This window comes from Canis lupus, chromosome 11, assembly GCF_011100685.1.
Source record: "Canis lupus familiaris isolate Mischka breed German Shepherd chromosome 11, alternate assembly UU_Cfam_GSD_1.0, whole genome shotgun sequence".
NCBI classification, from domain to species: Eukaryota; Metazoa; Chordata; class Mammalia; order Carnivora; family Canidae; genus Canis; species Canis lupus.
In genome coordinates, this window is record NC_049232.1 from 71,785,118 (window position 1) to 71,806,767 (window position 21,650).

The window sequence follows — 21,650 nt, forward strand, 5'->3', positions numbered from 1 at the left end:
TGCTAAGTGACAATTCTGAGTGTAAATGTGCTTTTTGGCACAAATTGTCCTGTCCTAATAGTCTTGATTATAATTATAAAATAATGGGTTTCTGAAAGGCTGCAAGCAGTTCTGGGAATGGCAATAAGGGTTTAGAAACGACATGTTGTTTATGCGAGAAGTGTTCTGTTGAAAATTAAACCCACGTTTAGGAGAAAGGATTGTGTTGTATGCTCTTAAGAAACCATATCACTATGTAATTAAATCAAAACCAGTCAGTTGCCAATTTGAGCTCTTGTCTCACACTAACGACGCCCTGTTTCCCATGAGCCAAGCGACAGGACTGACCTAAAATGACCCAGCCGGGTTCTTATCCCCTGCACCCCACCCCAGAGTCTTGTCCCACCATCTTTCCACGGCCCCACTCTGAGGTGTGGCTGCAAGGTCCATCTTGGGGACTCTGGCCTACCTTTCCCTTAAGATTCTTGGAGATAGTCTCACCTCCACAATGAAGAATGAACACTTACTACTGGAGGGATTTTTTTTGGGAGGCCCTATATGGAAATAAGGAGTTTTTAAAAAAGGATGTGAAAAAAGGTTTTAGAGGCTCTGAACTTCTCACAAAATCCCCAAAGAAGCTGCCTCTGACTTCATTTCTTAGAAAGGTAACAGAAGTCTCTCTCTGAAGGTTAGAAAGTCTTCTCTGTTCCAGGATGCTGCAGTTAGATTAAGCTGGTAAATCTACTATGTTTCCTTGCGTCTCTAAGTCACTGTCTCTCTCTCATTTGTTCTGTGTTCTTCTAGCATCTTCTCTCACCCTTTATTTGTACTAAGGACTTTGGGCAGCTTACAAATGGAGATAGTTTTAATAGAACTATTAAAAATGGAAACGGTGTATCAAGATGGTAAAATTTACTACCTCCGGCTTTTTAAAGAGTGCTTGGCTTAAGAATCACTTGAGGACTTTAATTATCTATTTCTATCCACTTTTCTAGATACCTTTATGATCCTTATTGCTAGAAATTCTGATTCAGTCTGTATGTTGAAATGTTGCCCAAGTGATTGTAACGCACAAATCTGAGAATGACAGTTACCACAGAAAATGGAGGATAACAGTCCACATGCGATACGGTCACTGGTTTTGACCTTGAGAGTTATTGCTACGATTCTTAACAGCCAAAGCAAGGTCAACAGGACGGATTACGTGATCCTTCTTGCAAAGGGAAATAAGACACCCCCTATTGGTCAGGTCCTTTCTCTCTTTCACACTGTAGGGTTATTCCCACTTTACCCTCCCAGGTCAGACCCAGTGTGAAGCAAGTGCTGGCCAATTTGATTCTGAGCTTATGGTATCCATTTAGACACTATGACCTAGGCTCTTATTTGCTTCTCCTAGTGTGTTGCTAATTTTCTTTTCTTCATCTCGCATACACTTATACCAGAAAAATGTCATGGTCTGCTCTGAACTGTCTGAGGCATCTGCTGCCAATTTTAGTTTTCTGATTTTTCATTCCAAAATAAATAAAAATAAAACTTTCGGCTCTACTTTTGCAAACTGACTACTCGGCTTGCCATTGACTATCAAGATTGCAAAAATGGTTTTCTCTGGGAAACACCAGGATCTCCTGTGCAAAGACTTGCAGAGCCATTATCAGTCTTCCTAGGAACCTCTTTTCCAATATTGTTGGGTGGGGGGGGGCAGGTGAAGGTTGATATTCAGTAGCTTTGATCTTAAGTTTGAGATCCTGAATCCTCTGGAGGAACGTCCTGCTCCCCAGTGGGGAGATAGCTGCTGTAGAAACTTTCTACAGCAAAGAGCACTTTTGAAATTTATGGCAGAGCATGAATCTCTGGCTAGAGATGTGAATCCCCTCCACACATCATCTTTGGTTGGACTGTCATAGTCTCCATGTCCTATCCAGGTCTGAGAACTGAGAACCACAAAGAGGAAGGAACACCTTTGTCAGGTACTAGAACATTGGCTGCTGAGATCAGGTAAGTGAGTAGAGGAAGTAGTAGTGTGGTTCAGAGCCTAGCCCTGGACCCAAATCTCTTGTCTACAAAATGGGACACTGGGGCTGGATCAGCATTTTCCAAAGTGGTTGATGATCTTATGTGGTTAACAGAAGAATCTATTATCTTTAATGATTATGTATATATTTTCACGGTGATTTTCTATTTATGATAGGTTTTGTGAAGAGTAAGGAATATGACCCCTTAAAAATCTCTATATAAGATTACAATGTGGACCTTTTTAGACAAAAACAAAAGCAGAGAACAAAATTAATAATACAAGAGATATGGGGAAAAAATTGATATTGCCATAAGGAAGTTTGCCTGTTGGAAAGCAATGGACCAAATGGCCCTTGAGGGTCAGGCCGGGTCTCTGACATTCTAGTATGTTCATCTCTCCAGGACTATTTGCTTATCTTATAAAATGCAAGGGGCTGGAGTTAAATGTCCTTTCCTGCAATTCTATTCTATGAGCAGAGGCTTAACTCCAATATGCAGATGTTCGAGCATCCTTAACATGTGGTTCCAGCATTTTAAAACTTACCATACGGTATAGAAATGGGAGACTCAATAATAAAGTAGTAGTTTATTCACACGTTTATAATTTTTCCCCATTCTCCCTCATTTCTGGAAAAGGCTTAGCTATCATCCACTGAGTTCAGTGGCAGGTGAAAGATTATGGCAGAGAGAATTAGGACAATTGGATGGGGCATTGACCCTATCACCGTCTGTTTAACAAATAGACCCTTGATCTCTTTGTCCCTTGGTGTCTGTCTCTTTGTCCATGGGGTGAATGGTTTATGGAGTCACTTCTATGACAGCTACAAGAATGAAATGGAAGAGAGGATTCAAGAAAATTCAGGGAAAGTACTACATAGATCGGAAAAGCCAGTGTCACATGGGCTTGAAAACCCCTTGAAGGAAGGGTTTCCTCTTCTGAACTGTATGATCCAATTGTATAATCCCAAGAATACCTCCCGTCTTGCCCATTCATTTTAAAAAGCGGTAAAATTAACCCATATATCACTTTTATGCTATTCTTCTATATTTTAGCAACGTGTTACTTGGCTACTTTGAATTATCTTAAGGAGAAAACTATAGTTTGTCTAAATCCAAGCACTTTCTTACACTATAATGCTTGCAATTATCCTTCCTTTTCCCACACTTGACATTTAAAGTGATATCTCACAGGCTCCCAAACAGTGAGCGATGAAGGCGCAGTGTGACCCCGGGTGTCTTCCACCATCTGTGAATTCTTGCCAGTTAAGAGTAAACACTCTGCGTAAATTTCACAATTGGCCATTGGTCACAGCAGAGACCTCTGGTTACTCATTCCTTCCTGTTCTCGTTCTTAAAATGCCATCCACGATTATCCCTTCTCTCACCGTGGGGCTGTTTCATCCCTCAGCCATATGCCACTGCAAACAGCCACCAAAGATGTACTCAGTGGTCGTGCTGCTAGACCTCCCAGGCACTTCCCTCCTCAAGCCGCGAGGTCAAGCCGCTCCCTTCCTGAGCTATGGCATCTTCCTCTAAATCATTCTTCGTCCTTTGCCTGCCATGGGCCCTTGTCTTTGCCCTTTTCTGGTTCCCAAAACGGTTTTCAAAGAAACTCGTCCAATTATCCGGGGTTCAATTCCGGTGCCATTCTCATCTGTCTAAATGTCACTTCCATCTTCCCTCCTTTGCACCTTCTTACTGGGCACAAAGTCGGTTCTTACCCAGGAAGGCCTGTCTCCCATTCCACCTTGAACAGTCAGCATCCCGCATTCCTCCTTTTCTGAATTTCTTTCTTCCTTCCCTCTTTTCCTTCCCTTCTTATCTGTGAACTCCATTACCTGCTTCTGCATTTGACAATGTCCACTGCATTCCCCCCAAAGAATGTGCCTTTTCTTCTTCTAATGTATTGAGAAGAACACAAACTCAGGAGTCAGACAGATCTGTATCCTGATGCCTTGTCTTACCTATCTGTCTTATCTGCCTCAGCTGTAAAAGGAGGACGCTACTCCCTCCCTCTCAGATTCATTGGCAGTTGAGTTAGCAAGAGTAAGGCTCTCACTTTCCTTTATCTCCCTCAAAGTTTTCTTCATTTTACTCATCTTTCCGTCTCACATTTATGGACAAGCTACTCTGTTGTTGGCACACTGCAAGGTGCATGAGGTGGCAGAGACGAACAACAAAGACATGTTCCAAAGTTGTTGGTTCAGATTCAGGTTGGTAAGGGAGAGGAGTCAACAAATAATTAACACACACACACACACACACACACACGTATGTACATGCACAAACTGCTAAGCCAACTGGGATGGGGTGGGGGGTTGGTCTTCTTAGAAGCAATCATGGAAGGCTTTATCAAGGAGGTTCCATTTGATCTAGAAATTTTTAAAAATCAGTGCTGTGGGTGGACCATGGTAGAGGCCAAGGAAAGGGAATTCTTAAAAGGAATAGCGCACAAGGGATTGAATCTGTGAAATATTAGTAGAAGAGCATGGCTGTAGCCCGGGGGGGGGGGGGATACAGTAGAAATAGTTCATTGTGTAATGTCAATAGCTGACATCAGTTGACCTTGGCAAAGTCATCGGTCAGGACTATTTCTCAGTTTGTTCATCTTTCAATGAAAGATAACGTATTAAACAAGTTAATACAACCAAAGGGCAGGCCATGTAGCGATCACTCAAAAATACTAATTATTTTTGTGTGCTTTTGTTAAGAGATGGAGAAGGTCCCATCAGAACGAAAGCCCAGGGAATTCCCTAGCATCTGGTCCTCTGGACGACAGTCCCTTAAAGGACTCATGCTCCCATCCTGGTGTTGCTGTGACCGTGCTGTAGGACGATGGGGAAGTTAAGACTCAGCTTGACAGTAACGTGACTTGGGATTTGTTTTACTTAAAAAGCTGAAACTTGAGGGTGACCCCACCCTCTGTGTCAAGAAACAAAAAGACATTCTGGAATGTTACAACATGAGGAGAATCACTGTCGTTAGGGGAATGTGTCACTGGCCGTAATTGTTGTCAGTTGCATAACAGGGTTATAGAATTTCTTCTTCCCGTATTTTTATGCCAGAGAGTCAAAGATTCATGACATGGCAGTTTTACTTCCCTGAAGGAGACGCTCCAGTTGAATAAAATCAATCACTTAGATATTAGCTATAGAGCCAGCAACCAGAGAGCGTTCATCGAGTGTGCAGTTTTCTTACCAGATGGCGAAAAGGTACAGAGAGAAGAGACGACAACCTCCCGACCTCGAGGACATGCCAGCTGAGCAACAGAGAGAGAATGGGGGACAGCAGGGAAGGGAAGCTTCCCAAGAACTCTGTACGATAGGCCGCGGGTACGACGCACTTGGGCCCGGGCTCCTCCGTCTCTCTCTGCTCGTCTCCTGTTCTGTCTAATGTGACAGGGACACCGAGAGGCATGGCCTCGACCCGGACCGGATCTGCCTGTTGCCCTGGAGGATGCTGGCTGGGCATGAAGTGGCCACCCCTAGAGTGTGTGTGGGGGGTAGGAGCAACGGTCCCACTGCTGATAATCCGAGACGTGGGCAGAGGTGGAGGGAAGCGGCGGGGGCCACGGATGGATTACCTGCGTGGCTCCACTTGCTGTCGAGGCCTTCGTGTGCGAGTGTGTGTCATTGTGGAAGCTTTAGTTCAGCCATGTATCCGGGGCAGGAAGTCCTTCTGCCACCGCAAAATAGTAAGAGCTAAAATCATACCCATGAAGAGTATACATACCTATGAATGGCAGCGATGCCACCTAGGCAGTGTTTGGGCCCGTGCCATCCACCAGCCGGCAGCCCGTGTGTCTTAGTGTGTCCCTCCATCCCAACCAGCCTCCTCCCGTCAGTGGAGGACCAGAGATTGACCCGCCAGGCACCACCGGCGCTGACACTTGTCGCTTTGCGGGCACCAGGAGGGGAGATGAGGCCTGTCCAGGGGGAGGTAGAGTCAGACGCGGCCCTCGGGGCCTCAGTCGCTCCGGCCCGTGGGAAAGCCTTTGTCCTGGGTTGGGGGGACACCCTTCTCTGAGAGCCTCCTGCAGACACTGCCTCTGTCGGGTGGTTGGAGCATCCCCGAGGCACCAGCTGCGCGGCCTGGGATGCAGGGAATGCTCAACGAACGCACCCAGGGCTTCCCTTCTCCGGGGCCCCTTGGGGAATACGGTTTATCTATGCCGCTCCACTGTCTGTCCACTGCCGACAGCCGCCTGTCTGTCCGGGGGCCTGGGGCGCTTAACACCACACCAGCCTTGAGCCGGGACGACGAGGTGAGAGGTGCAGCTGGCGCCTGGTCCCCTTCGGTGACCAGCTGCTGAGCAGATGCGGAGCGGCCGTTGGGGGCGGTGGAGGCAGGGATGCTGCAGGTGGCAGCGGGCAGTCCCCGTCTGGTAGGCTTCCCGTCCCCCCAGCCAGTAAGACAAAGTGGGAAGAAGTCCAGAAACCTGTGCCCAGGCCACTCCTTAGCAGTGGGGCCTGGGGGCCGGTCCCTGAGCCCCTGCTACCTGCCAGGCCCCGAAGGGCAGCGGCATGAAAACCCAACCCAAACAGAACATGTGATCCAGGCTCAGGAGTGATCCAGGCTCATGAGTGATCCAGGCTTAGGAGCGATCCAGGCTCAGGAGCGATCCAGGCTCAGGAGCAATCCAGGCTCAGGAGAGCCCAAACTAAGCAGCGTGTATGGGGCCCAACAGGGAAGAGCGGTGGGGTGGGCACGGTCCTGACCGCCGGCAAGGGGCCGTGGGCGGCCAGAGAGCTACCGGCAAGCAGGGCCACCTGGGTGGAGGACCTCCTCGAGGCCAGCATTCCTCAAGGTGCTGGAAGCGATGACCTCACTGACTCGGATTATCAGATAGCACCGAAGGCGCAGAGCAGCAAGCAAGCGAGTCCAGGCTCATGCAAACCCAGGGGTCTCGGGCGCGAGAGCCGAGCGAGGCTGCAGCTAGCCTCTACCCCTTGCCGTGCCCCCACCTACAGCTAGGAGATAGAACAGATTACGATTTGGAAAAGATTTTCTGAAACGTCTGCCATGGCTTTGTTCCTGGGCTTGGTCATCCGGCCTGGTGAAACGAGGGCAATGCAGATTCTTGCCTCAGGACATCACAATGGGATACAGAAAAGAGATGCAACGAGTAGCGAGTAGCGAGTGATTGGCGCATAACAAGCCCGCAATAAGCCATACCTATTACTGTGTTTATTTTCCATAATAAAAGGATGGGCGACATAAAGAAGAGAAAGGGCTGGAAAGGGGAGCAGATTGAGAAGGACCTTTTTTAGGAAACGGCGAAGCCCTTTGCTCCAGGGAGAGACGAGGTCAGAGCTCTCTCTCTGTCACTTAGGGGATGAAGTGCTGGATGGATCGGAGGGAGGGAGGCCCGAGCCAGAGGCCAGTGAGCAGGGCGTGCCGAGGCCTTGCCTTCACTGCTCCACCGAGCGTCCGGGACACCTGGTCTTGTGACAGAAGGAACTGAAAGATCACGAGACCTGGACACCTTGGCTCCTTTTATCTCCATCCTGTAAAGCATGGAGTGAGACCTTCAGGGCCGCAAAACAATCTGCTCTTTTTGGGAGAAAGTGGCAGCCTGTGTCTCCTGCGGTCTGACCCAACAACGTGGGCTCTGCTCATTCGTCTCAAGTGGCTCAAGCACTAGATACATAGAGAACCTGGGTGACAACAGGCGGAAGGTAATTTAATTTAAACAAAAGCCCCAAGTGGAAGAGACAGGAGGCCCTTCTGAATGGGAATGCCGAACGCGCATGGCTTTGTTTTTATTATTTTTGTATCCCGTGGCAAAGGCTCAATCTTGTTATGTCTCCAGTTGCATTTGGCTAAACACCGCGGGGAAGAGAGACACAATCTAGGCCAGTGGTTTTGCAAAGAAAGAAACCTTTCTGAAGAGAGAAAACAAAACAAAACAGGCCTCTTAGTCCCTTGGAGGGTTGGAAAGAGGAGAGTAGGATTATTGGTAATTCCCGTCCTATCATTCACTTCCTATGAGCCGACAAGTCATTCTCTCCCAGATCCTCTAGACCTGGCCCAGAATATATTAGCCAGAGGACAGTGGGGAGGCCTGCTCAGACTAGAGTAAGTGCTGGTGCATATTGTGTGCGTGTACGTGTACGCATGGGTGTGTTATGTGTGCCTGCTTCCCCAACTCCCCTTTTTTTTCTTCCTAAATATTCTCTTTACATCCCCTGCCTATGACTGCTGTCACCTGTTCTTTTATTTGTCTGGGATTTAATCCCATGCCTTGAGGTGCCTGAGATTTGGAAACGGGCCAACCTGGGTCTGAGTTCCGACTTTTAGCACTTTCTGCTTGGGGGGCCTTGAGACAGCCACACAGCCTCCCTTAACCTCAGTTTGTCCCCACATGAAGTGGGAATAAGGATGATTACATTCTCAGGTTAGGGTGGGAATGGAGTTAGACGGTAGAGGTGGAATGGGGGCACGTCATAAGGGCTATATGAGCACTAGAGCCCCTCTCAATGACTGCACGGACCCCTTGCTCTTCTGGTCTTAAAATCCTCCCACCCCACTGGGCCATGGATTCCCCTGTGTATACAGAGCCCATGCATGGGAGGCTACTTGCCTCCAGTATGCTCCCCTTTCACCCACCCACCCCACCACTCCATGCGTGACAGGTCTAAGGCTTATCTCTTTTCATGCCCCTTCCTACAATATGGAGCCTCACCATTTCCCAAAACCAATTTCCACCTCCTCAAAACCTTTCTATCCTTCATGGTCCAGATAAAACTCCCTTTTTCTTGGCAAGCCTTCTCTGAGCTGAATAGCTCCCATTGTTTGTCGCTACACTGGACTCCAGTAGGATTTCTGGCCTACAGGCTCCCATGGGTATTTCCCGGGCTCTCCCAAGATGCCAGGCTGTGTGCTGACTTCTACTCTACACGGACTCCACCTCACCCTGAGAAAGAAAGTTAAGGTGACAAGTGGACATCGAAGCGGGGTGGGGAGAGAATGGGGGGGCAGACAGATGTGGATTCAGCACAAGCCAGAGCTGTCTCAGGAACCAGACCTAACCAGAGTTGGATTGAGCTTCCCTGCAAGCAGTGGCTTCCCCAATGGTGCTCTACTGTGATTGTCAGTGGCCCCAAATGCTGGTGCAGCGGCTGGTGCAAGAGAAGCGTCCAGGGTGGAGCTGCGCTGGCAGCTGGATATGAAGCTCTAGCTTCGGTTTATAGATACAGAGCTGGCATGTACCCAGTGGTCACCAACCCCAGCTGTTCACTAAAGTCTCCTGGGGAGAGGCTGCTTTGGAAAAGTGAGGGACTCATGGGCCCCAACTCCTAAGGACTTAACAAGACTTTTCTAAGAATAGGAAGTACATTTTTTAAAAGCTACCTAGGCAACTCTGATAATAAGCAGACTTGAGAAACACTGATAGAACCCAACCAGTTGAGCCCATAGGAAAGAAGCTAAGAACTCCCCAATGTGTCGTATTCCCTTCTAGCTCTAAGAGGAGTTTAAGCATCTCCTATATGTTGGGGTCCAATATTTCAGCACTTGAAAGATTAATTTCAACTACTGCCCTAGAATGATCAGAAGAAGAAGGAACACTGTTTCCTCTAACTCTTACCATGTCGATTCTTTTTTTTTTTTTTTTTTTTTTTGAGAGAGAGAAAGAGAGAGCATGCATGAGCAGGAGGGAGGAACAGAAGGAGAGGGAGAGAGAAAGAGAATCTTATTTATTTATTTTAAATTCAATCTAATTAACATATAGTATATCATTAGTTTCAGAGATACAATTTAGTGATTCATTAGGTGCACTTAACACCCTCCTTAATGCCCATCATCCAGTTACTCCATCCCCCTACTCCCCTCCCCTCCAGTACCCCTCAGTCTGTTTCCTATAGTTGAGTCTCTTATAGTTTGTCTTCCTCTCTGTTTTTGTCTTATTTTTCCTTCATTTCCCCTATGTTCATCTATTTTGTTTCCTAAACTTCACATTAGAGTGAAATCATAAGATATTTGTCTTTCTCTGATTTATTTTGCTTAGCATAAGACCCTTTGTTTCCATCCACGTCATTGTAAATGGCAAGATCTCATTCTTTTTGATGTCTGGGTAGCAATCCATTATATACATCTTTGGATATATATATAGGAGATGTGTATGTATGTACACACACACACACACACACACACACACACACAACCCACCTCTTTATCCATTTATCTGTTGATGGGCATCTGGGCTCTTTCTATAGTTTGGCTATTGTGGACATTGCTGCTATAGACATTGGGGTGCAGATTCCCCTTAAAATCACTATGTTTGTATCTTTTGTATAAATACCTAAGATTGCTGGGGGGGGAGGGTAGCACTATTTTTGACCCTTTGATGAACCTCCATACTGTTTTCCACAGTGGCTGCACCTGTTTGCATTCCCACCAATAGTGTCAGAGGAGTCCCTTTTCTCACATCCTCCTCAATGTCTGTTGTTTCCTGAGTTGTTCATTTCAGCCATTCTGACCAGTGTGAGGTGATATCTTGCTACGTTTTTTTGTTTGTTTTTTAAAGATCTTTAAAAATATATACATAGATAGCCTTTTATTGGAGTTCGATTTGCCAACATATAGTCTAACACCCAGTGTTCATCCCATCAAGTGCCCTCCTCAGTGCCTGTCACCCAGTCACCCTGTCCCCCCACCCACCTCCTCTTCCACTACCCCTTGTTCATTTCCCAGAGTTAGGAGTCTGTCATGTTTTGTCATCCTTTCTGATTTTTCCCACTCATTTTCTCTCCTTTCCCCTATAATCCCTTTAACTATTTTTTATATTCCCCGTATGAGTGACACCATATAATGATTGTCATTGCGGTTTTGATTTCTATTTCCCTAATGCTGAGTGATGTTGAGCATTTTTTCATGTCTGTTGGCCATTTGTATGTCTTCTTTGGAGAAATGTCTGTTCTGGTCTTCTTCCCATTTCTTGACTGGATTTTTGGTTTTGGGGTGTTGAGTTTGATTAGTTCTTTACAGATTTTGGATACTAGCCCTTTATCTGATAAGACATTTGCAAATATCTTCTCCCATTCTGTAGGCTGCCTTTCAGTTTTATTGACTGTTTGCTGTGCAAAAGCTTTTTATCTTGAGGAACTTCTAATAGTTCAATAGCTTTGTTTTCCTGGTCTTTGAAGATGTGTCTAGCAAGAAGTTGCTGCAGCTGAGGTTAAAGAGGTTGCTGCCTGGGTTGTCCTCTAGAATTTTGAGAATTCCTATCTCCCATTTAGGTCTTTCATCCATTTTCAATCTATTTTTATGCATTGTATAAGAAAGTGGTCCAGTTTTATTCTTCTGCATGTGGCTGTCCAATTTTCCCAGTGCCATTTCTTGAAGAGACTGTCTTTTTTCCATTAGATATTCTTTCCTGCTTTGTTGAAGATGAGTTGACCATGGAGTTGAAGGTCCATTCCTGGGTTCTTTATTCTGTCCCATTGATCTGTGTATCTGTTTTTGTGCCAGTACCACACTGTCTTGATGACCACAGCTTTGTAATATAGCTTGAAGTCCAGAGTTGTGATGCCACCAGCTCTGGTTTTCTTTTTCAACATTCTTCTGGCTATTTGGGGTCTTTTCTGGTTCCATACAAATTTTAGGATTGTTTTTTCCAGCTCCGTGAAAAGTGTTCATGGTATTTTGATAGGGAATTTATTGAAATCCCTACCAGGATTGCTCTTGGAACCATAGACATTTTAACAATATTTGTTCTTCCAATCCATGAGCATGAAATGATTTTCCATTTCTTTGTATCTTCTTCAAGGTCTTTCCTAAGTGTTCTATAGTTTTCAGAGTTCAGATCCTTTACCTCTTTGGTTAGATTTATTCCTAGGTATCTTATGGTTTTTGGTGCAATTATAAATGGGATCCGTTATTTGATTTCTCTTTCTTCTGCCTCATTGTTAGTGTACAGAAATGTGACTGACTTCTGCGCATTGATTTGATATCCTGCACTTCGCTGAATTCTTGTATCAGTTCTAGTAATTTTTTTGTAGTGCCTTTTGGGTTTTCTACATTTATCATGTCATCTGCAAAGAGTAGGTTTGACTTCTTCTCCGCCAATTTGGATGCCTTTTATTTATTTTCATTGTCTGATTGCTGAGGCTAGAACTACCAGTAAGATATTGAATAACAGTGATGAGAGTGGACATCCCTGTTGTGTTCCTGACCTTAGGGGAAAAGCTCTCAGTTTTTCCCCATCGAGAAGGATGATATTCACTGTGGGTTTTTCATAAATTGCTTTTACGATATATATATATATATATACACATATACATATATGTATATGTATATAAAAGCATGTAAATTGCTTTTATGATGTGTATATATACATATACATACATACTATATATATATATATATATATATATATATATATTGCTCTTATGATATTGAGGTGGGTTCCTTCTATCCTTACACTACAGAGTTTTTATCAAGAAAGGATGCTGTATTTTGTAAAGTGGTTTTTCTGCATCCATTGAGAGGATCATATGGTTCTTGCCCCCTTTTTTTTTTATTAATATGGTATCACATTAATTGATCTGCAGGTATTGAGCTATCCTTGCAGCCTAAGAATAAATCCCACTTGGTCACAGTGAATAATCCTTTTAATGTACCACTGTTGGATCCTATTAACTAGTATCTTGGTGAGAACTTTTGCATTCGTGTTCATCAAGGATATTGGTCTGTAATTCTCCTTTATGGTGGGTTTTTTCCTCTGGTTTAGGATCAAGGTAATGCTGGCAGAGAGAGAGAGAATCTTAACCAGGTCCTGCACTCAGCGTGAACCTGGATGTGGAGCTTGATCTCATGACCCCAAATTATGACTTGAGCTGAAATTAGGAGTTGGACCCTTAACTTGCTAAGCCACCCAGGCACCCCTTTTATCATGTCTATTCTTGCTTACACATACATTCTACCCACTTTCCAGGCCCAATTTGTGGTTCAGTATAGTCCTAGAGCCAGCGTTTGGTGAGTGATCGCTGTGTCCCAGGCACTGTGTGATAGCTTGACCTGCACTGCTTTGTGGAGTTCTATTGATGACCTCTGAGGTGCATTGTTATTACCCTCACTTTACAAATGAACCTTCAACAGAGAAGTTAATTAACTGGTTTATAAGATCCCATGGCTAGTAAGTGGCAAAGCCAGACTTTAAATCCTGGAGGCATTTATTCCAGAAGCTACCCTCATAAATATCACTACTACACTTCAGTAGTTTAACATATGTGTCTGAATATCTGTAATTTGATTCCAATTTTAAACATGAAGCTTCGTAGGTCATACTTAGCCACTTCCCAAAGCCTTGTTCTTCCCTAAGATAGTTAAAATCTTCTTCCAAATAAATCTGCTTTACTGTTTCAAAAAAAAAAAAATCATTTTGCTTCTCCAAATGTATTTGTGTGTGTGTGTGTGTTTTAGGGAAAGGCAAACTCATTAAAAAAACATTATGTTTGTCCTTTCCTATTATATAACTGAGATCATGCATCTTCCTACCCACATAGTGAATATTTATTGGTGTGCTAGCGAAAGTTTAACAACCAGTTCTCCAGGGACAGGAGAGGGGGAGTAGAAAACCTTGATAGTGTTGGCTGATTTCTGTGGTGTAAATATTTCCATTGTGTCTAATTTCAAGATACCAACATGATGTCACTAAACACACAATTAGGAAGAGATGTTTATGACTAGTTCTCAGTAACCAAATTATCACAAATGGTAGCATTTTCCACCTCCGGCCTTTAAAGTATCTGTTCTTGCTCACGCACAAATCATATCAATTTTCAGGTATGATTTCTGGGTAACTAAAATCATGGAAAGGGACATTTCCAGAGTGTTCTCTGTGTTCCAAGAACTATGCATATCGCTTGAGATGATTACCATTGGTTGAATTTTGACATCAAAGAGTATGTTAAATAGAATTTCTAGACTTATGTTGCCCTTCTCTAGTGACCAGTGTATAACCAACCAGTCCTCATGGACACAGGTTATGGGTAAAGCAGCATGTCTGGACGTAGGCACACTCTCGATTCTGTCCTGGCTCTAGCATGACTGAAGGTATGACCTTAGTCAAGACACGTGATCTCTACGGGATCTGGAATACATGGCTAAATGTGCTGACAACGTAGGAGAACTAAATGATAGACCATATGTAAAACACTGGGTACGTTACAGAGGATCAGTAAATGTTAGCTACCGACCCTCGCTCCTTTCATGAATCATTTATATTTTCTGCATCTGCATCGCCTTCTTTCTCATTGTCTTCTGGCAAAAATGATCTCTGCTTGTTGTTCACTCAGAGCCCACATGCTCTGTTTTCTGTTTGTAGTACGCGTCTCCTACTCTGAGTTGTGCTTCCTCTGTATTTGTGTGATTTTGTTTTCATCCTCCAAGACTTCCTTTCTAAGCCTCTTAGCTTTTCTTTTTTGTGTTACTCTTTTTTTTTTCTCAGACTGTAACTTCCTCAGCCATGCCTTTCTCCTCCTACTGGGACTGTGCGCTTCGTCACCGGTGGGACCCTTAGTCTCAACACTCTGCTTCTTCCTCCATTAATTTCTCACCATACCCCTCCCCACTTCTCCTCTGTGGATTTCAGACAAAGCCGTCTTTACTGATGTGTGTTCTGTCAGCTTCTCTAGACAAGAGCAGCCTTCACTGTCCTCTTTATTTCTTGCATCTTGTACATCCTTTGCTCCTACTTCCCCCTCCCCTGCTGGACTCCCAAGTGCTTCCTCTGCCTCAACCTGAAATCCACTGTCTTTTTCTTTTTTCATTCCCAAAGGACTCCAAATCCCTCTTCCATCAGCCCATTGTTTGTCTTTCCTTTTCATTTTTCCCTGAAACTCCTCTAGCTGGGTAGTTTTCCCTTTCATGATGCAAAGGACACAGGGCCAATTTGCATTGATGTATCTGTTTTGCATCATAAAGGTAACACTCCTTTTGTGGGTTTGAGTAGCTGGATTCTTGTCACTAACTTGAGGTGGGGGGGTGGGTATTGTTCCTGTCTCTACACTGAAATCTCTTTAATAAATCCCTGCACAGAATGACAGTTTAGGTAGCGGAAAGAACACGGACGGACCCAGGCCTCCTTTCAGATTCAACTTGTCACAACTGTGTAATCCTGAACAAGAATTCATCTCCCTAGTCCCGTCTCTCCACATCAGTAAGATAGGGAAGCAGCACAGTATAGGGTTTAAGAATAAGGTTTTGTAGATTGACAGATCATTGCCCAATTACTGGTCCATCTCGCCAGCTATGCACTCCTTAGGTTCACCCACTTCCTCATGATGGCAAGCATTTCTTTGAAGGTGAAATATGACATCTATGAAAATAGGTAAATCTCAGAAATGAAGGGAGGATTCAATAAAATCCTGTGTGCAAAATACTTAACCCATTGCCTAGGCCATTGGTAGCACTCAGCACTGGGCTTTATTATTATTGGGATACTTTCACCTCTCTCACAAGTGATGCGGCCCCTCACGCGTGTCTGGTTTTGCACTTGCTATCCTGTTTACCTGGAATGTCCTCTCACTTCTTCCTTGAAATATCCTCCATGACTTTTTTTTCATCTTTTGCAAAGCCTTCTTCAATCACTCCATTGCTCTAAACAGAACCAGTCATTCCCCACTATGTGTTCTCAGAGCACTTTGTGCATGGTCTGTTTGTAGGTCCAATCGTGTTATTTTGCAGCTTACAGTTTACTCACAGGTATATTCCCTACACATTGTTCCAGATCATGAACTTCTAGAGCACTCTAGAGACTATGAGCTTCTGCACTGTGTCTTATCTTTTATTCTGTTTCCCAGTACTAGACACAATGCCTGACAAAAAATACGTCCTCAATACACATTTGTTAATAACTGGAAGAATAGATGCCTACAAATGGTAGGTTATTCATTATTGAGTTTGTGATGAGTAAAAGAATGAAGACAAGGATCCAGTTTCCCAGTGTCTATAATTATGCCACAAGGCTGGGGTGGAGTCATAGGCCATGCAGGCGTCCTGGCCCCAGTGTGGAGGAGCAGGTCAGATTTGGTCCAGTAGGTTGAGTGATTTGCTGCTGAGGCCCTGAACTACTGATCTAGAGCCTTTACCATTTCTATAGACCAGGCACAGACTCGTTCCTAAGCGTGGAGTAGAGTTGGAGCTTGGGTATAGGGGTTAAATGGCCCCAGCCCAGAAGAGAAGAGTGATATAGGGCAGGAAGACAAGCAAGTCACTAGAGTAATCTGATTTATTTGGATGTCTCAAGTAGTAATTCCCAGACAATTTAGAGTTTTGACACCTTATCATTTTTATTTCTTTAAACTTATACTATTTTCTTATACTTATAAAAATGGTACAGAAAACAATGCTAAAGTATAATGAGACCTTTTAGAAAAACAGCAGTGAACTAAAATTACCATGCCTCCCAATCCCCCATTCTTCACTGACACTTCCGTGAATAAGACCAACGTCTTTTGACTATAATGTGTCAGGCACAAGCCACTGATTGGTTATGTTTCTGGGAACAGGGTTTAATCTACACCACAGGATGGTTCAACTATTTGCTTAATAAGCATTTATTGAACACAAAGTCTGATGTAGACACCATGCAACAAATCAAGAATAATAAAAAGTGATGGCCTGGAAGACAGTCCTGAATGAAAAGTCAAGGGCTTGGAATTCAAGGCTGTGACTCCACCCCTTCTTAGCTTTGTAATGCAGGACAAGTCAGAAGGACTCCCCAGATCTCAGTTTCTGCATCTCAGAAACATTCAAGATATGAGCTTTCCTTTCCTCCAACCCCTTCTGACAGATTTGTTGTAAAGATCAAGTGAACTAGTATATTAAAGAGCTTTGAAAAATGAGAAGTGATAAGAAATAACAAAGAATGACATTCAGCAGTGTTTTTTTTTTTTTTTTCCTCCCCATCAAGTAACATCAACTTCATTCTGAGGAAATCAGTAGAAACCAAATGTGAGACTGGAAAATGAAAGCTGGTACAACAGCCCTAAGACAGTCCCCCAAGTTCTGACTCTGGTACAAATTAGCTGCGTAACATAGTCCTTGCCTGGACCTCGATGACCATATCTTATAAAATGAGGTGTCCAGACCAGAGGGGCTCTAAAGACCTTTCTAACTCTGACAGTTTTCTTCTTGAGTCTACGAAAATGGCTGCCATCTGCCTGAATTTGGCAGTAAGTTGGGTTGATAACTGTACTCGCCTAGACAGGGAAGATGAGAGGACATGACTGAATTCTTTAGGCCTAGGAACACTGATGCACTGGTATGTGGAAGGCTCAAGAAGGCAGAGTTGTCCCAAGTCTCATGTCAGAGGAGGACAGCATGACACCTGGGGCCCTAGAACATATGCCTTCATGGGTCCCTTCCTACATAAATAAATAAGAAATGAACAGTATGTTTTATGACTGTATTGGGATAAAGATGACTATAGCCCAGGATCAGTTATGTATTCTTATTTTGATATAAGAAGAGTAAAAGTTTTAGTAGCCCTAAAAAATTGTCATGGACCCTAGATACCATTCCTATCGTGTTTAGTGGATATGTTGGCCTTGCTGGGTTCTCTACAAAGTGGTGGTGCATTTTACTCAAAGAACAGGCCGACTGCCAGCCAGCTGAAGCTTGGCTTCCTTCTACCATAGGGAGTTTCAACTTTGGCACTTTTGACATTTGTACTGGATAATTCTTCTCTGTGGAGGGCTTCTCCTGTGCCTGGTAGGACATTGAAGAGCAACCCGGGCCTCTACCCACTAGACCCTAATAGCATACTTGCCCCAACTGTAGCAACCAAAAATGACCCCAGGCATTCCCAAGTGCTTCCTTCAAGGTAAAGTCATCCCCAGTGGAGAACCACTGTTGTAGAAAGTTCTCTCCAGACGATGCTACCTTTGGCTAATAGCTATGATCTATCTTCTTGGGAAATGCCCTCCTTTATCACTCTTGGAGAAAGATAAAGTCCTTATGTGGATCTCTAAGACTCTGCTCCTGCCCCCTCCACCCCTCTGACTTTCTTCTTGCTATTCCTGTCTTCCACGTGATTCCACGGTCCTGGCTGTGTCCCGGATCTGCCAGACACTATGCCGCAGGGCCTCTGAAATGGTTCTCCCCATGGACTATGCTCCCCGCAGATTATCCACCTGGTGAGCTCTATTACCTTCTTCACTTCTTTGTTTAAATACTGCCTTCTACATGAGGCCTATCCTGGCCGCCCTTTATCAATTACAGCCCCATTCCCTGTCATCCCTCTTCCCTTTTTCTCTCTCTCTGCTTCTGTCTCTGTCTCTATATATACATATCGTTTTTCCCTATAGCTTATCACCTTGTCACATACTGCAGTGGAGCCTGGAACAACAGAGGGGTTAGGGGCACCAACCCCCTGCACAGTCGGAAATCCACATGGAACTTTTGACCCCCTCAAAATTTATTATTTTTTTATTTTTATTTATTTATCATAGTCACAGAGAGAGAGAGAGAAGCAGAGACACAGGCAGAGGGAGAAGCAGGCTCCATGCAGGGAGCACGACGTGGGATTCGATCCCGGGTCTCCAGGATCGCGCCCTGGGCCAAAGGCAGGCGCCAAACAGCTGCGCCACCCAGGGATCCCGACCCCCTCAAAATTTAACGAATAGTCTACTGTTGGCCAGAAGTTTTACTTGTAACACAGTCAATTAATGCACATTTCGCATTAATGTCATATGTCTTACATACTGTATTCTTGCAATAACGTGAGCAAGAGAAAAGAGTATAAGAAAATCCCAGAAAGAAAGAGAAAATACATTTATAGTACTGTAGCGTATTTATTGAAAAAATATGTAAACCTGTGTTGTTCAGGAATCGACTGTATAAAATTCATGTTATTTAATTATTTACTACATTTATCATCCATTTGTCTTTGTCCCTGGACTAGAAATATAAAATCTAAAACAGGAACAGACATGCTGGTTTCGTCTGCTGCTGCGGACAACTGCTACATAGTAGGTGTTCAATAAATATGCATTGGGTTGAATTAAAAAGAAAATCGAAGTAGCCCCCTCTGTCTTGGAGGAGGCTCCTGGGAAGTCCCCTTCCTTTTTCGACACCTAATCCACATCTCTGTCTCCCTTGCTGTGTGACAGGTCCTCCTCTGGGGGAGCTGGGGCCTCCTCCTCAAGTGTCCCCCCCACCCTCCTCTGCTCTGGGGCTGTGGGCTCCCCTCCAGCCCCCGGGCCTCCTGAAGCAGCCTTCTGGGGCGGCTGCACCCTCAGGGGCCTGAAAGGCCGGCCTTCACTTCTGGTGGCCCCTGTCCACACCCTCCCCCGGGAAGGAGGGGCTACAGGAGCCTTGCAGACGCCGGAGCCTGCTGAGCCTGCAGCACAGCGGTGCCCCGGGACACAAGGAGCCGCAGCTGTGCATGTGCAGCATCAGTTGCTAGGGGAGGCCTGGAGGTGGGGGGTGGCCAGGGACAGGGCCGGGAAGGCACCGCCTCCGGGCCGCCGCTCACCGGGACACGGCCCTGGCTGACCCAGTTTGGAGCCACAGCGCCTGACGCAGCACTGCCATCCGAGACTTTAATAACTCGGTGACAGACAGAGCGGGTTTGACGCAGACTGGAGCTGACAGCGCAGCAGAGGGAAGGCTGTGCTTGTCGTGGGGAAGCCGCCCAAGGTGACCGCGACCTTCGCCGCCCGGCCCCGCTGGGCGCTGACAGTGGCCGCAGCCCAACTGGTCAGCCTGTCCCTTCTGCCAGACGAGCGTTCCTGCTGCACCTGCCTCCATCCCCCACCCCCAGCCCTACCTGGCCACTGGGCCACTGCGTGGTATTAAAGCCCCTCCGGCCCCCCTCCCCTCCCCAGCTCACCACCAGTTTTGAATGATCCTCAAAAAGCCGATCAGTTGGGGATCCCTGGGGGCTCAGCGGTGGAGCATCTGCCTTCAGCCCAGGGCGTGACCCCGGGGTCCTGGGATCGAGTCCCGAGTCGGGCTCCCTGCATGGAGCCTGCTTCTCCCTCTGCCTGGGTCTCTACCTCTCTCTCTGTGTCTCTCATGAATAAATAAATAAAATCTTAAAAAAAAAAAAAAAAAAAAGAAAGCCCATCGGTGATCCCGTAACCTTCGACATCAAACCTTTCCCAGGCTCCCCGTCCTCTAGGAACACAGACCGTTCCCCATGCTTACTCTCTGAGCTACACGGTTAGCTTCTTGCACTCCTCTCTGCATACTTCTTGACACCTCTCGGCGCCACAGGCTCCCTCCCCCAAAACCTAGTTTTATTTTTGTGATTTATTGGATATACACCACACTTTTCATTCCTTAATGTCCTGAAGTATATGATTATTCCATGTGCACTTGGGTGCTCCCTGTGCTGGGGGTCTCACTACCTCACATGACAGCCGTTTCTAATACTGAACTTTAAATATACTTGAAAACTTTTTAATACTTTAAAACTCTGTGAGCCTTTTCCTATGAGATGCAAACTGCGCTCTACAACTTGTCGTTCGCTGTCCCTGTGCCTACTTTCGGGGGTGCCAGAGAATATGTTCTGTCTGAGAACTCCTTTCTGAGGAGGGAAGTCCGTGAAACACATCTTCTGAGCTGCCGATCTGTACCAGAGCACAGATCTGTACCAGGGGGTCCTGTACCCATTTTTCACCAGCTAACATCTTGCGCATCCCAAGCCCCTGCATTGCACCCCTCTGCACCTTCCTCCTATGTCCAGGATCCCTCTTAGAAGCAAGAGGGGGAGAGTCGTACAGGGTGCATTTAAAGACAATAGTAACAATTAGCAACAATAATTAGCAACAGTTCTTGGCCTACAGAAATGGATGTTGTGACCTAAGTTGTGCAATTTGAATGATTCATTCTAGTATTCATTCATTCATTCATTCATTCACTCGATCTCTATATTTCTATGGAGTAATAACGGTCCATGAAATAAAACACAGTCCCCATCCTCCAGCGTTTCCTGGTCTGGAGGGCAAGGGGGCAAGGGAGGGGGTGATCATCATGTAAGCTGCACTTACACTCAGTGTAAGGAGAACAGGGTGGGGGGTGTTATGCGAGCATCCAGGAGGGGCCCTTACCCAGGATGGGGACCCTGGGGGAGGCCAAGGGATTGAGGAAAGCACTGCCCAGAAATCACGTTGGGTCCACACGGAGACAAGGAAGGTCATAGGTGTTAGAGTAGAAGGGCAGGAGTGAGCAAGGACATTCCAGGTGGCGTGAACAGCAAGAGAAGAGCAGGGATAAGACATCAGGGAGCATTCCGTGACCTTGAGGGGCCTTGGGATTCCCTGACGGGCCGCGTGGATTAAGAGGTTAATTCCTACATCCAGATTGCAGCTCAAATGGAGCTCGGGAAGCGAAAGATTACTGGGGCTCGAAGTAGTCAGGACAGTCTCCCTGGAGGTGAAGGGTCCGAGGTGGGCCCCAGGAAGAGAGGACGAGAGATGAGTATCTGTATGCAAATACGTCCGCACATATACATCTGCTTCATATGCATTTAAACCTTAAATTGACTTTCACTTGCCTTCCACTTTGGTTTCCATGGTAACCCTGGCCACTTATATTTCTTTTAACCTCCTTTTCTTTGTTTCAGGATGAGGAGAGCTGCGTGAGGGTTAACCAGTCAGGGGAAGACAGGAGATTTTAAAGCAATTATTTGGATTTTTTTTTTTTTT

At 45.4% G+C, this 21,650-nt stretch overlaps 1 long non-coding RNA gene across 3 annotated transcripts in view; it reads left to right on the forward strand.

Annotated features, from left to right (window-relative positions):
• The window catches only part of LOC111097892, a 29,651-nt gene that overhangs the window by 5,089 nt on the left and 2,912 nt on the right, over positions 1-21,650 (forward strand). For all 3 annotated transcript variants that reach the window (XR_005367231.1, XR_005367229.1, XR_005367230.1), the window contains exon 2: positions 1,902-1,974. This is a non-coding gene — a long non-coding RNA (uncharacterized LOC111097892). The remainder of the gene's footprint in view (positions 1-1,901; positions 1,975-21,650) is intronic.